This window comes from Anas platyrhynchos, chromosome 9, assembly GCF_047663525.1.
Source record: "Anas platyrhynchos isolate ZD024472 breed Pekin duck chromosome 9, IASCAAS_PekinDuck_T2T, whole genome shotgun sequence".
Classification (NCBI taxonomy): Eukaryota; Metazoa; Chordata; class Aves; order Anseriformes; family Anatidae; genus Anas; species Anas platyrhynchos.
In genome coordinates, this window is record NC_092595.1 from 22,312,932 (window position 1) to 22,328,409 (window position 15,478).

A 15,478-nucleotide genomic window follows, 5' to 3' on the forward strand; every position below is an offset into this window, starting at 1 on the left:
CACGTTGTCCAATTCCATTAGTCACAAAGATACAACCAGATGACATTCTACTTCTTTCAGCACCTGGAAAGCTTTTATTTAAATCTGCCAAAATATGTAATTTGTCATTCTTTCTGAGATATTTTGCATCACATATGCAACAACAACGGTTCTTCTGTATAGTTGGTTATCACTTTGTCCATGCCTGGTTACTGGACAGGCTGTGCTTGAGTAACGGGAAGTATGTGCTAGTAACTCAGTCTCTCATTAGCAACACTTGGCCTGATGCTTCAAAAGAGATTACAGTAGGAACACAGATCTCTCTAATTTCATGAAGACTGGGTATTGTGCTCATTTATATCTTTTATTCCTTTGTGCTCATTTATATCTTTTATTTTATGTTGTTGAGTGGTAGTTAGGCTGGGGCTGCTGCCTAGCAGCTATGTTAGTGTATTTTGTATCAATTTTCTCTGAACCATCAAATTTGCATGAAGCAAATTTCTGTAAATCATGTTTATATATTTATTGGGAAAGATTTCAAAGTATTCTTGTAGAAATTGGAAAACTTCACCTTGAATTAAGTCTGAGCAATCAATGTCTCTTGTGAAAAGAGACTTGAAGACTATTTCAGGAAGTAGAAAATAGGTAGTACACTATCTCCAGTTTTATAGTCAGCAAAGCAATTCATTTTTCATGTTATCCTTCTAATCTACTGTCCTAGAGTTCATTGAACTAACCAGTATGTTGGGAAGTGAATTGAGTATCTTGGGTCAGCAAGCAGTACTGATGAGATGCTAATCTTGCCCTGACCTCCCTAGGTAGATACTACTGCAAATAGGCAGGTGAACTATTTGGAGCTCCATTCTGTTTCAAAGATGTAGAAGAATATGGAAGAATAAGGCTTGAATTACTTCTTTTGCTGGAACTACAAATAACTAGCAACTCTTTTCATTAAAGGGAAGCACCAGAGGTGATTTCACTTCCTTGAGAGTCATCCTGAGCTGTAAAGCCATAGCAGCCCTCATTGTTAAATATAAGGTAAATTCCAAAACCAGTAACCCCAGTAAAGTGTCGCTTGCTTTCTATACCTTTTCACATTTAACCTTTTGAAAGTTTTTATACAAAACTAGTTAGTTCCAGGACTTTGCCTCTAATTACAAGTAGGAGCCAGCTATATTTCTGGTCCCAAAAGCTGTTCTTCATTGGAAAAGCTCAAGTCCAAACCCTTGAGAACCATGCCATATTTTCATTTTTGCTTTCATTTACCCTCTGTGTGACCATGAGCGGAATCTTTAGATGATAATTTCACCAAAGAAAAAAGCCATGCCTTAGTTTGTGTTTTTTAATGCAAAAATTCTGCTTTTTCAAGGCTGATTAGTTAAGAAAAAGATGAAGAACCTTCATTCACCATTGCATAATAACTTTCAGTATCTTGTAATGGATTTTTAGCATCTAATATAGAAACTAGCAATACGGTATTACATTACTCTGACCTACATGTAATTCAAGAATCAGTCAGAATCAGTCAAAATAAATGTGTTACCATTGTGGAATTTAATCAATACAAATATATCTTCTGTCTTTATGCAACACCAAATGCCAGAACATGTATGAACATAAACTGAGGCAAGCTGCATGAGCTGAAGTGTGTATACTAAGAAAAAAGACAAAAGTTTAACAGCTTCAAAATAAAAAAAAAGTCAATACAAAAATAATCTATTATTCCCTTTTCTTAGGGTCATTGGGTTTTACAGAAACCATGAGGATCATTCATTAGAACAGTGTTTTCATGCCAATTGTTATATATCTACACCAAAAACCACTTCAGTTACATGATAAATATTGCTCAGTGAAGAAGCACTTTAAGAAAAATGTGTAACCATGTAATGATTTTTAAACTAGTAATCAATTTTGTATGTCTTAAAGTGGATAGGTCTTTCTTGAGTTTTGTTCTTTTTCAAGAGGAATATAGTGCTTTAAAATGAATTAAATACACAGCGAATGTGGGCATGGTAAAACTACTTTGAGGAAAACAAAAGTGTGAATCTGAACTGCTCTGATGTGCTGCAGTGTGACTCCAGGCTTCCTGGGAAAGTTAACTAGAGTGTGAGCTTTGCTTGTGTTTGTGGTTCTGTCACTCCAGATCATCCCAGGCTTCATGAGTGAAAGCTGTTATCTGTTGAAAGACCATTTGTAAATAAGCATGGATTACAACAAGTTTTGGTGGTTTTGCTGTCACTGTTGCACATACCTTGTTTTGGCAATTGCTGCTTTAATTTTATTTCAAGCAATGAGGAGGTAGGAGGCAAGCTGGCTGTGTGCACACCTGCTACGTGCCGAAGGCATGCGTGGGATCAGCTGGCATGTGGAAATCCCATCCTGACTTTGGAAATAACAAGCAGTTACAACGTTAGGTTGAGTATTGAAAAACTTGAGTTAGGTCTGACTAAGGAGCCTCTCATCTTAGGGAGCAGAACCTCTAAGAAGGGAATGGCTGAGGGAACAAACCTCACTCCAAGATTTAATCATGCATATTCTAGGAGATCTTGGCTCTTCCAACAAGTTTGTCAGAAGCAAACATGAATTTGGGAAAGTTAGAATAAAGGATTTATTAGGAATTGATTGGATTTGTTTTATGTCCAGTTGTCACTTATTTCAGTCTTGTGTAGTATGAGCTTATAATCAGTCAACCTTTGTAGAATATTTTCTTGATTAAAAAAAAAAAAAAGTTTCTAAGTCATTTCCAGAGATTTCAATATAAAAATCCAACTTCTGCTAAGTATAAAGTTTTTTTGCTAGTCAAAATGTGCTCAAAACCTCTTCTTGCAAGCACTGACTGTTGCTAGTTCAGCACTAGATCACGAATCCATATTTTGTCAAGGCAATTTCCAGTAGTTAACTTAATGCCAGCCCCGGTTTCTGGAATGGAAGCACAGGAGAATATTCATAAATAAATTACCCTTAACCTCCATTAAGCACTTTGTAAATTAAGTCCCAGGTTCACAAGGTTATTTAAAAGCAGACCTCATATGTAGCTGCCTAATTCTCTGAGGGAGATTGAAACAAATGTGAGTTAAGAGCTAATAGAAAGCTCTGGATCTGGGCCTAAGTGAAAAAGGCTTAGCTTAATTTGCCTTAGGTCTACCTTTCTCTGTCCCATACTAATAACAAGGCTAAGTCTTCAGTATTCAGACATGGAAATTTGGCACTCCACTGTTTACTACTGAAGTTCACTTCTGACCAACAAAGGAAAACACAAGTCGTGCTGTCATTGGGACTGTGTTTGTATGTTTATAGAGTGTAAAACTTAATTTTAAATTGTTTTGGTTTTGTTCAAGCATGACCATGCAAAGTACTTGATGGGTCACAGGAGAGTTTGCTTCTTCAGTTTGTTTCTTCTGGACCACTATAAGTCTAAAGCCCATTAAATTGGGATATAACCAGGAATAATAATAATAATAAAATACCAGTTGAGCTGAATCAAATGAGAGTGGTGAAAATGAGATGTGCAAGTTAATTTCCTTTAAAAAAAAAAAAAAAAAATTTTGTGGTTAATGGAAAATAGGGAACACTTCCTAATTTTAATTTCATGATCTTTAGCAATAGGTGGCCTGACAAATAGAATTTTACTTAGTTGTTGAAACAGCAGCAATACCTTGACACCAGACGTCCAAAAATGGTCAAAAATTGCCTTAGTAGGGCAGGGAAAGGTTCCCTGACCTGGAAATGTTTCCAGGCAGTCAAACACCTGTTTCACTTCCATGCTGTACTTTGCTTTTCAGCTTATGGATGGCTGGAGTGCAACCATCCATCAGCAGCAGAATAACTTTATTCAAAGGCTAAAGAGTTCTGTTCTGAGAGTTCTGAGCCTAGTCTGATCCAATTTGGTATATATAAATACGGTTGTGATACGTGTTCATGTAAAGGTGGTGAATAAATGCCTTCATTTACTCTGCTTTTTGCAATTTTGTTATATGTGTTCTACAATAGTGGAACTACAAAACCAGTCTCTTTCTGGGAAACAGTATCATCATACCTGCTGGCTTCAGTTTCTGGATTACTCATTTTCCTGTAAATTAAATTTCAGGATAGATTTGATTGCAGTTAAATTTGATAGAAGCTGAGTAAAGACTATGGATAAACTATGAGTATAGCCAAAGCAAGCTAAAGCAACTGAGCTCTGCCTTGGATGCCTTCCACAGTTTGATTTCCATTGTATTAGTACTAATTGACCCCAGAGTGCAAATTTCTGAGCTCTAGAGGTTAGTTACATACCAATATTATTCTGGTGTCATATCAAGAAAATAATCAACACCTTAGTTCTTACATCTTTTTAGTAGACTTTTTCCTTTGTTTGAGATAGAAACTAAGGCTATGGCAGGTGGATTGTTTTGTTGCTTACCTACAAATCTGATTTTCACAAGTTTATTTACCGTCTGAAGCTCAATGTGAACAACAAAGTCAATAGTTTTTTTCCTGACAAATCAACGTTATATATACTATTCAGTTCCTTAGGGACTAAGTGAATGTTTCTTCTTTTGCTACCTTTTTCTTCTATTAAGGTTCTTTTTTTTCCTTTTTTTTTTTTTTTTTTTTTTTCCCTATTATAAACTTCCATTCTTGTTTGTGCTGTTAATAATAAATAAGAGTTCTGAGTTACTGGAGGGGAAGGAAAGTTGGGGACCTAGCATTAAGCTAAACAAGTCTAAACATCTCTAAATGCGTAACATGTAAGATACTGGCAACTTTAGTTTTAATCATTTTTCATTCACAGAGTACTTCTCAAATTTAAAAACGCACTAACTAAAAATGCAGCATTACAGGGATTTCACAACTGCATTGTGCACTCAAATTAGGGAAAAATAGGGTTTTGTCTAACTTTATATGTGCTGATTATTGTCACGATCAATATAGTGTTACAATCTAAAGATTATATTTAGTATTGCAATCGCATTATGGGCTCATCTCTGACAACATAAACATTTATCTAGAAAACACTTCTATTTAATATATATATATTTTAAATCTGGATTTTTCTTATTTCATGTTGAATAGTCTGAAACTTTTCAAAATTTTGTGAAAAGCCTGAGGGCGACAGAGGCAAGGTCAGTTGTCTGGCAGTGAAGACATCCCCTCACACCTCTCACTCCCTAACTCTGTTATTGTTCTACCCTTGCATCATGGACCTGAGAAAATTCAGACAACGTTGTTGCAATCACCTGTGCATTTCAGGAAGGTGGTGTTAAAACATGTATTCAGGAACCATCTTTCAGAATTGATATCTTTCAGAACTGGCAGTATTGCATATGGTATCTGCCACTGTAACTGCAGCATTTGCTGAAGTTTGCCACAGAATGTCCAACATAGCCACAATTTCTGCCTGTAATTGGAAAAGATACTTGTGGTTAATTTTTGGTAACAGTTTACATGTGGTAGTTTTTGCTTTTTTCACTTTTTATTCTGTCAAAGGATACATGGGCTTACGTTGATAAAGCTTGGGCTTTGTTCAGAGATGTTTAAGGCATTGCCAGTATTCTGGGCCAGGTCTTCATGGTTATGTTTTCTCTTGCATAGCTCAAGCAAAAGTCATGGGGTAAAAAAAAATAAAAAATAAAAAATAAAAAATAAAAAATAAAAAAAAAATTGCTTCATTTTATGAAATCCTGCACTGTTTTGGTCCAGAGAAAGCTGCTGTGTTTACATTGTGTTTTAAACCCTGGCCATTATGTTGCTTCACTGCTTCTCCAGCACAGGGTCATGGGATTCTTTCCTTCACTGCCGCTGTGTGCGTGTTAACTGCATGGAGTTTCCTGGAGAGAGCCTACTTCCACCAGCTTCCAGCAACTTTACTCAACCACGAAAAGTCTACCTGTGCTTACTGTGAGGTCTAGCTATGCAGGGAGAACAATTAGAGAAAGCTGGCTAGCTCTTTTACACAAGCCATACCTAGCTGTCTTTCACTGCCCACAGACAGGTAGGAAGTCATTTAAAACCAGTGAAAACAAGATGAAACAAGATGCCCAAGTGGAATGAAATAGACTTAGGGTAGGACATGCACAGTACAGAATTCACCTTTCTGCTGTGCAATCTTTGGGGGCTGCAGTAAAAAAGTTTATTATGGTGTCTTTGAACTGTCTGAAAACACAGTCTGTTGAATTACTTCTCTGATCATTTAAGATTATATATCCGAATTTATACTTCCAGTAAGATCTGTTATTACTCAAGGAATGAAAGCCCAAGAACAGTTTTTCATAGGATTGCTTTAAATATTTGCTTTTTGATGTGGCTCTTTCCTTTTGCCTGACTAATCTCACCAACAATTTGGTATCTTTTCCCATGATAAACCAACTGGTGCCAAATAGTAAATGAGATGGATGCTGAGTTTTGGGATAAAATATGAAAGTTCAACACATTCAGGGACTTCTAAAGTTTTTTATTGCCATGGAGGGAGAAATTGCTATTCATGAGAAAGAATCAGGGTCTTATTTCATGGGTGGCACATGCAATGGAAACCCAGCAAGTCTCCAGGGGGATACTTGCCACATCTTTAGTGTTCAAAGCGTGTATATTTATAGCATGTGATGACAGAAGCCAGGGGAATAATGGTCTGCTGGGTTTGCAGACCAGCATGGGATACCCATGCAGTATTGGCAAGCAGAAGTGGAGGACAATGGAAAGTGATCTTGTTCTAGTGAGCTTATTTGGCAGGCTCACTTCTCTCCATCCCACTGCACGCTCTCAGTCAACCTTGTCTCAGTCTCTCATTTCTCCCAGTCCTGGTCTTGTTGCATCCCTTTTTTCTTCCCATCTGACTAATCAGTCAAACAGATAATCTGCTGTAGAGAGATCCTCATCTCTCAGTGACAGCCTACAAGTGGAAGATGAGATGTGCAGGAAGCAGTCTGTTTTCTAAAATACTCTCTGGCCAAGATTTGATAGAGGCTAACAACTACAGAAATTAGCTTTGCATTCGCTCTTACTTTGTTTAGACACTTTTCTTCCATTTTCTTGGCTAGTGCCTTCCAAAAAACTTCCTGTATGGTTGCAAGCTGTGGATATACAGTCTCCTTCTGTGGGATGCTCTGCAGGAGCTAAAGCATGTCCAATCGCTCTCCAAACACTGTGGTGGGAGCAAGCTTTCTGAAGGATAAGTTGACTGTGGCAGACTAGAATGACTCAGCCATAGTTTTAACCACTAAGGATCATGTAGCAACATATTTTCAGACAAGAAAAATGCCAAGAGTAAACCAGATGAGTTCTCAAACCACACAGCAGAATGAAAGTGGTGGTTATGATACAAGCTGTTTTATCACCCTAGCAATTTTCCAGTGGTCTTGACTATAATTTTAGTAAATCCAGCTGTAGTGTTTAGTTAAAGAAAAAAAAGTTTGGAGTTGGTTTGGGGTTTTTGGTTTGGCTTTTTAGTTTTGGTTTTCTTTAATTGACTGAGTTTTCATATTCTGTAAAAGGTCAGAGATGAATGGGAAGGGTTGATGCATTTCTCTATGAGCTCTACCTGCCTCTTTAAAAACTGTATTTTGTTCCTACTTTGGCCTGAAGTTGGCAATTTATCTGTAACAATCTGTATCTTGTGGTCTAAATCAGCCTTACTCCAGCAGAGAAAGAGAGGCTTGGCAGCTTTGAACTAGAGACATAAAAAGTAGCAAGGTTGTTCTTTTATAATCCCATAGTATACTTTTTACAAGTCTTCTCTCTAATTGTGGTGAACATGATGGCCACCCTCCCTTCAAAGTCCTCTTACAGGGAGCACATCTTTTTATTTCTGGCTGGCAAATGAGAGGGATGGCCTGGCACAGACAACACTGCTGGAACTCGGCTGCCCCTGCCAGCAGTGGCTCCCAGATGCTTGTTAGATCATTTTTGAAACCATGATAGTCTAAGAGGGCGGCAGGATCTGTGGGAAGAAGTAATAGTTTTTATTAGATTGATATTCTTGGAAAAAGACAGGCTTTCAGGCACTCAGCTTGTCTTCAGGTCTGAAATTGGCTTCTTTTCTGCATAGCCTGCCCTGGGCTGAGAGGCTGAGTGCCTGCAAACTACTCAGCTTTTTTTTTTTTTTAATTATTATTATTATTTTATTTATTTATTTTAATTTTCCAGTGGTAATGAAGGCTGGTACCTCTCCCTGCAAATGCTGACTTGACTATCAGATAGAATTGAGACTTCAGTGGGTAGCAGAAGCTAAACTAGCCTGCATTACTTCATCACAAACCTGAGGTGGAACAAGTCAAGGGGAACTGGAATGGGTGTGAGTTTCTCTTCACCTGAACAAGTCCAGGGCTTATTTCTCCCTTTGTTTTGCTTATAGCAATGACCCTGTAGGGAAACAGAAATTGAAATTCATATAACAAAGGCAATACCAAGAGGTTTGCTAACACAATGTTTACCTTAGCTGCTTGTGCACTTTTTACACACATTTTCTTCCTCTTGACACTGGGCATGTTCACAGCAGGTCCCTTAGTTGATTCCTTGCCTGACTATACTGTAGCTAAATGATAAAGTTGTTACAGGAGTGGTGACTCCAACGTCTTCCTCTTAAAGGTCTGCATAGTTCAATCAACACCTCCTAGAAACAAAAAGTCATGGCAATACGTATACTGTTAACTTCTGCATAGGAATACATGAATATCAAAACCGAAGCATACTTAACAAGAATAGATCCATTGTTGTTGCCTGTTCTGTTTTTTCCTTACGTTTGTTTCTGAACAGCTGAATACAATGAAATTCATTTTTATTGCTAATGTCTTGAATTTGGCTCTGCAGAAACCTTGTAGCGGTACTTGCCAGCTGTCTCTGCTCATGGACAGCCTGGCCAGCTGCTCCTCACCCTGGTGTATGACTCTTAGAAGGTGAGAAAGAAGTTTCCTGGAAGGTATTAGTTTCCTGGGATCTTGTTTGTGCCTGTTAAAAGGCTTCTTGCTAATTACAGAGTGAGTCATGCAATCCTATTGAATTACAGTATATGCACCTGTAAAATGCTCTGCCAGATAAAACAGATTTTCTCAGGTATATCTGGATGTATTGATGTCAAAGAGAGCTTTGTTTGGGATGGGGTGAAAAGTTTTACTTCATGTGCAACATCCAAGTGCACCCACAATTGCCAGATCAACCAGCCCCAGGTGTGATGAATGTGCCAGCCTGAGCACCTGGGCCTCTCTTGGAGCTGCTATCGTTTCGGGCCATGAGGCTCAGCTGTCCTAGGATCTTCACCTTCCTGCTGCCACGTGCAGGGCAGGAAAGCTGTGGGCAGTGCGAAGCTGGGTTTGGTTCTGTGATGTGCAGCCTCTGGGTGCCTTGGAGGTGAGGGGGCCTGGGGAAGGGGAGCAGTGTTACTTTGTGGTGCTACCGAGGTGTTTCTATTGTTTATGGTAATTTAAAAGTCCCCTGGGAGCTGAGCTAAGTGCTTGTTTAATGCTGGGGTCTTCCAAGGATGTCCTGGCTTGAAAAAAGCCTAGGGACCAAGTGAAAAACTATTTGAGGTTAGCACTAATACCAAAGAATTAGGATAAAAATCTAAGCTTTCAGATGACCCACCTATGATACTGAACAAGTGAGAGATGTCTGAAAGGGCATGTTTGTGTGTGTGGCTGTTTTATCAGTTGTTCCCAAGGAGCTGGTGTTTTGATGGAAAACGCGGGGTCCTTTCTCCTGTAGATAGACCCCCTGATGGGAGACAGGATGGTGTGGGACAAAGGTGGGCTAGCTCCATAGCAAGCTCAGTGGCCCGCTTGCAGGCTCTGGAAGCTGTGGCTGCATTGCTAACACAGCTCTTCTTTCCCCTTTAGGGAAGGCAGTGGATGTGGACTGAGAAGCAAGTCATTTTTTCCAGAGCAAGGGAGACTTGCAATGAAGTACCTGGGAAATGGGTGAAGGTAAGTCAAGTCCTTTTATGTGGCTACCTTCAGGCACTTAAGATTGCTATCTAAAAAGCCAATATTATATATAAACGTGCTTGTATTTAGTGTTCATTGGGAGCAATGTGTGATCATCCTTTTGATGTCTTTTTTTTTCTTCTCAGAATATCAGTGGCATATGAACTCTAGAAGGAAAATGGTTTTCATCACTATTGCCTGAACTTCTTAGAGTGACACTATTTTTAATTTTCCTTGCAGCTTTCAAACAAATTGTACCTCTATCTTATGTTGGTCTAGACCCTTCCGTAGTTGATTCATAATGCAAAGGACTTTGAAACAATACTTTTAGTTCTGGTGTGTCCTTTCAACAATATCTATCATGGATAGAAAATTCATGAAAGTCATGTGCTTGAATGCAATAAAAAAAAACAGTGGGGGAAAAACACTTCTTCTGTGAAGTATTCTGATAGTCCTTCAAAAATAAGAGCAGCTTTAAAATTTTAAGCTTGTCCTGTTAACAGGAATAAGCTCTGAAAAGTAAGATCTCTACCTGAACCTTCATTATTTAACCCCGTGAGTCTAACAGGGTAATTCAGAAAAGTTGTAATTCACTTTAACCCTATCAAATAAGATTACTAATGCTAGAGCTGTTTATACCACACCAGTGATCTCAAAACTGTGGGCTCTTCCATGGCTACTTTCATCAAGATTTAATCTGTGATTTATAACTTGTAGTAATGAGTCAGACTTTTGGTGGTTTCCGTGTTGCATCTGCAGGAAGTGTTGCTTTGTGAGCTAAAGCCATAGATATTTACCCTGTGAATAAATCCTAAGAGTGGCTTGATCATTTTATGCGGTTTACTGTATGACTGGACACACCTAGCTGCTTCCATGTAGCTTCTCACAGTACATGTTAATGAGGCAAACTTTCTTGTTCAAAAGAAATTTTACAGAAACTTGAAATATTTTCTTATGTCACAATTATTTTTGCTTCTGTTTCTTGCTTTATAGAAAAACTTAATGTTTTAAGCTTGTACAGATACTTATGATTTCCCTCCAAGTCTTTTGAATTATAAGTAACAATTTTTCTTCAATATCACTGCTTCATGTAATTTTTGAATCTAGTTTTAAACTTCATGTTGAATTAATTAAGCACAGCTATTTCCATGCTGACCTCCACAGTAACTCTGGTTGTCTGTTCTCCTGGAGCAGAGAAATCTGTGAGAGGCGAAGAAGACTGGGTTTAATTCCCTTTGTACTGATCCTGTATTCTTTCACCTCAATGTCACTGCTGAAACTGTTTCAGAGAGGTAGAGGCACCTGCCACAGCAGCTAGAGCAGGTCTTTTTGCCGTGTGTTTCCCAGTCCCCTGTACACAGACACTCCTTAGCAGAAGGCCAAAATCTCCTGCAATAATTGTGCAATGCATTAAATATGAAGATATTTAATGTCATGTGCCTTGTCATCTCTACTGCCTGAGGCATGGGTTTCATTAAATATATCCTCACATTGTGCTTGGCTTCTAATTGTTAATACTGGTAATTAACTTACCAGATCTTTAATGACAGTCTTGAACTTAGCTGCCCTGGATCTTGATCTTGTACTGTTTCTGTCATAAAGGAACAGAAATCCCCTACCCTCATTTTCTCTAGTATTTTCTGTATCAATAAAGCAACCAATTTAAGTGACCACAAATTTTGAATGTTTTTATGTTAAGACTGTAAAGTAGGTAAAGTAGACAATAACATGCCCAAATGTTGTCATGATTATTTTATAGATCTTGGGTTGAATTGCTCTCTACTTGTGTGAAACTAGCATCACCTGTGTCTGTGAGGTGCAGTGATATCCACACGCAACTAACTTCAGGAGAAGCCACTGAGCCCAACGTGCTGTAGCCCAGTGTAGTAATTGATTTGGCATAGGAAGAGAATGTGTGCACTGGTCAAAGAAACTTTTTTTTTAAAAGAAAAAGGCAGTCAGCCAGAGTAGATACATATGTATGAGTTCACGTGTGCGTGTATGTACACAGCTCAGGAGAAATTAGTGAGATGTCCAGAGAATCAGAGAAGAAATAAAAAAGCAGGGTACACGTGGGGAGCTGAGAAGTGATTGCTTTTTGCAGTTTCTTGGGAGACACCTTGACATAGAAACTTGCTCCAGCTAAGGAGTGGGTTAATAGGTCCTGTTTGGAGTGATCGCTTCCCGTGAATAAGTTTTCATAAGTTCAGGGGGTTATACTGCCATTTCTAAAGAGCACCAAGTAGAACTAAATACTTGTTTGCATTTATTTTCCAACAATGTGGACCTTACTGGAAAACATCATTCCTGTCAAAACTGACTTTTTAAGTATGGGTAAAAAATGTCAAAAGTTTGTGGTTTTGTTGTTAGGGAGATTTCTTTTTTTTTAGGGTTCTGGGAACTGAAATGCAGCCTAAAGCTAAAAATGACACACCCAAATATGAAGTTTTGATAAAATCAGACATTCTAAAAATACTTGAACTTGGTCTAGCTTCTTTTAAGTAAAGGGTAGTTATAAGAAATCCTTGTTTGATAGAACTGAATCCTGACTTTGGTCATGTCCAACGTTACAGTGGTGGAAGCATTATTGGATCCCAATGAAGAAAAAATACAAACTTTTCTGTATGAGCTTGTGAAATAATCTATGAATTATATCGATCCTAGGGGGGTAAAAATCAAGCTTCACAGTAGAGGAAGGCTGCAGTAAAGCCACAGCTATTAAAGCTGCATGCTTTTAAATCTATGATGTTATTTTTCATCCTGTCAGTGAGAATTACGTACCAAGATATCTATGTGCTTTAATTGTTTTTAAATTTTCTAATTACTTTGCTGTTATAAAGCTACTATATTTAAGTAATTAGCTCTAATGTGTGAGGACAAGTTTATGGGGATTTGTTCACTGAGCACGAACATCGATAGATCAGGAAATGTTCTTGGGGGTGTAGAATTGACGTTGTCCCTTTTGGTGTGAAATTCCACAAAGCATACATCAAAATACAAAAAAAATGGCAGAAACCCACAATTTTAGGGAACATGGAAATGCCGTGCCTTGACAAATTTCCACTTGGTCTATTAATTTCTCCGGGTGAAGGTTAAGAGCTGACAGTAGTCAACAAGTGTTGTAGGGGAAAAATAGCTCTTACATTCAGCAGGAAAAGCACAAATCCAATAACAAAAAGTGAAGCTATGTAAATTCAGACTAGAAACAAGGGAGTCTCTTATTAGCAAAGATAGTTATGACTGGAGCAACTTCCCTAGACATGTGGTAGTTTCTTCAACACGTAGAGTATTCAAGCTATGACTGAATATCTCTTTAAAAGATGCTATAACTCAAACACAAATTATCAGCTTCCTATCTTAGATAAATATCCCTACTGAGCTTGAATTTTATGTATTTGCTTTCTGGATCAAGTAAACAAAAGTATTGATGTGCATTTGAATACCATAATACATAGATAAATTTGGTCCTGTGGATTTTCTGAACTCCTTCTTTACATTGCTCACAGTTCCGCAGAACAGTAATGGTAGGAAAATATCTGTTGTTATCAGTCTTGTTTCCTTAATTCCACTGAAGTATTTAGTGAAGTCCTAGTCAGGTTACAGCAGTATTCATGGCTATCTGCTGAACTGCTGCAGGATAATGAAATCTGAAGGACAGCCTATGATATCAATAAAAACAACAGATGTTACATGTGGGCAAATGTAATGAATTAACTGACAGCAGCTACAATTGATTGTTAGTGTAATGGCCCCAATTTGCAGATAGTTTAATAATGGATAATACATAAAAATGCTTACTGAAATCAATTGGACTATTCAAACTGTAGTAACTTGAGACTTGTTTCTTTCTAATTAAAAGACCAGGCCTTAAATCAGCTTGTTCAGATTTGCATCCCCTTGCTGTATTTAACAGCCTATCTCATCAGATTCCCAACACTCATACAAAAAATTCTAGCGTGGGGATTAGTGGTGGTGCTACTTCTGAAGTCAGAGCTCAGATGTATTTGTGTTATATTGCAAACTGGGAGCACAAGGAATGCTGTCTCTAATCCATGTTAAAGCAACAGATTTCTCCAGCTAAAGATAGAGGTCTCTTTAGTGGAAGAGTTGTTGGCCTTGAGTGTGACTTTCTTTAAAATAAGAATCTCGAAGGACATCATGTTCTCTTCAAGGTCAAATTGACATGAGCAAAAAAAGTCTAGATGAGTTACAGAAAAATCTATTGTGCTCTCTGTACAGACTCCTTAAAGGAGCATGCCAGGTTTGACATCATGGAATTCAAAACAAAATCTGACTCTTATTAACTGTAATTAAAATGTTATTTGTGTCAGCTAAGTACATAATGCTCCTAAAAGATTTTTATCTTGGGATCTGCTGAGGTTGAGCTGTCTCTACAGCAAAACCTGAGACTGTATTTCAGAATTCATTAGATCACACTGAAAAACCTGTTAAATCCCATTAGCCCAACACATCTTAATTGTCAAATTCCCCTTAAAATAGGTATTTATTTCTCTGAAATTATTGTAGTCCATCCAGTAGGAGTAATTTTAATTTGTGAAGAGAAGAGCTAGGTCCTCTATTTGGTAGCTTAATGTACCATGGCCATGCAGACTACAGAGCAGCCTTGTTTTTTCCTCTAGGGGAGCACTTCAGTGTCCCACAAAAACTGCTGTGGCCCCAGCTGTCCCTCCTCAGGGTAGTGTTAATGAGTACTGTGGACTGGAGAGGGACCAAGTCTTTCTCTTGTGATACCTGTGAGATAGGATCCAGTGCTGGCTGTTGGGGGGGTCAGAATGGGATCACCAGTCACTCTTCCTGGGGGTGCTGTGAGCTCTTCCACTGCATCATACATAAAGCAGGGACAGTTCAGGGCATGGCTGGGGGAAACATGCAGTTAGAGGTGGGCAGAACCTGCTTTATGGCTCAAGGACTGCCTTGGCTGCTGGGCATCTGCACAGCCTGGGGGAGACCCTGCCAATGCTTGGATTGTATTCAGGTGACTTTTCTGGGCAAGGGAGAGAAGTAGGGAGAAATGTGGATGGCCAGTAATAACACTGCAGGTGGGATGAGGTGCCTTAGCAGCACTTGTGTGGGTGCTCAGGGTGTCTGAGCTGTTCTTGCCTTGAGTGCTGCAAGTGTGGGTAGCCTCTGACATGGTTCCCAGTGTCTCAGTTACCTGTTGAGGTCTTGAAAGCAAGAGAACACTTTTTTTAGTACAAAGTAAATCCTGGTTCTGCAGGCTGATCTGTAATGTGGAGCCCATCCCAAAGCTGAGACCAATTTATATCTGTGTAGGGCCAATTCTAAGTATTTCTAGTGTGCTTGAACTTCAAGAGCAATTGTGAAATCTTCTGTAATTGGAAAGCCGTAACTCCATTGCTAGATGGTGTTTAAACCTTCTTGAAAAGCTTAAGAAGAGCAACCAATTCCTGCAGCAATGTTAGAACATTGGCACAGTGAATTCTTGGATGGGACTGTGGCATGCTCTTCTATTTCATGATGAAATGTGGCATTTTAGAAAGGAGGCACTGCTGCAGGAGTTTCCTGATTAACTCTCATCTCTGAACCATACAGCGAGAACCTGACCAAGGCTTGTGGCAGTGCTC

At 38.6% G+C, this 15,478-nt stretch overlaps 2 long non-coding RNA genes across 3 annotated transcripts; one reads left to right on the forward strand and one right to left on the reverse strand.

The window, feature by feature from the left end:
• Positions 1-7,175: 7,175 nt before the first annotated feature.
• Positions 7,176-8,882, reverse strand: LOC106018624 (uncharacterized). Of its 2 annotated transcripts, none has more exons than XR_001192840.5 (4): positions 8,651-8,882; positions 8,416-8,566; positions 8,213-8,316; positions 7,176-7,894 (listed from the first exon to the last, which is right to left on the reverse strand). It is a non-coding gene; the product is annotated as an uncharacterized lncRNA (long non-coding RNA). The 2 variants fall into 2 exon arrangements; XR_002404310.4 differs by having other exon boundaries at positions 8,646-8,882.
• Positions 8,883-9,057: 175 nt separating this feature from the next.
• LOC106018622 (uncharacterized) lies at positions 9,058-11,366 on the forward strand. Its single transcript, XR_001192837.5, has 3 exons — positions 9,058-9,300; positions 9,786-9,872; positions 10,019-11,366. It is a non-coding gene; the product is annotated as an uncharacterized lncRNA (long non-coding RNA).
• Positions 11,367-15,478: the final 4,112 nt, after the last annotated feature.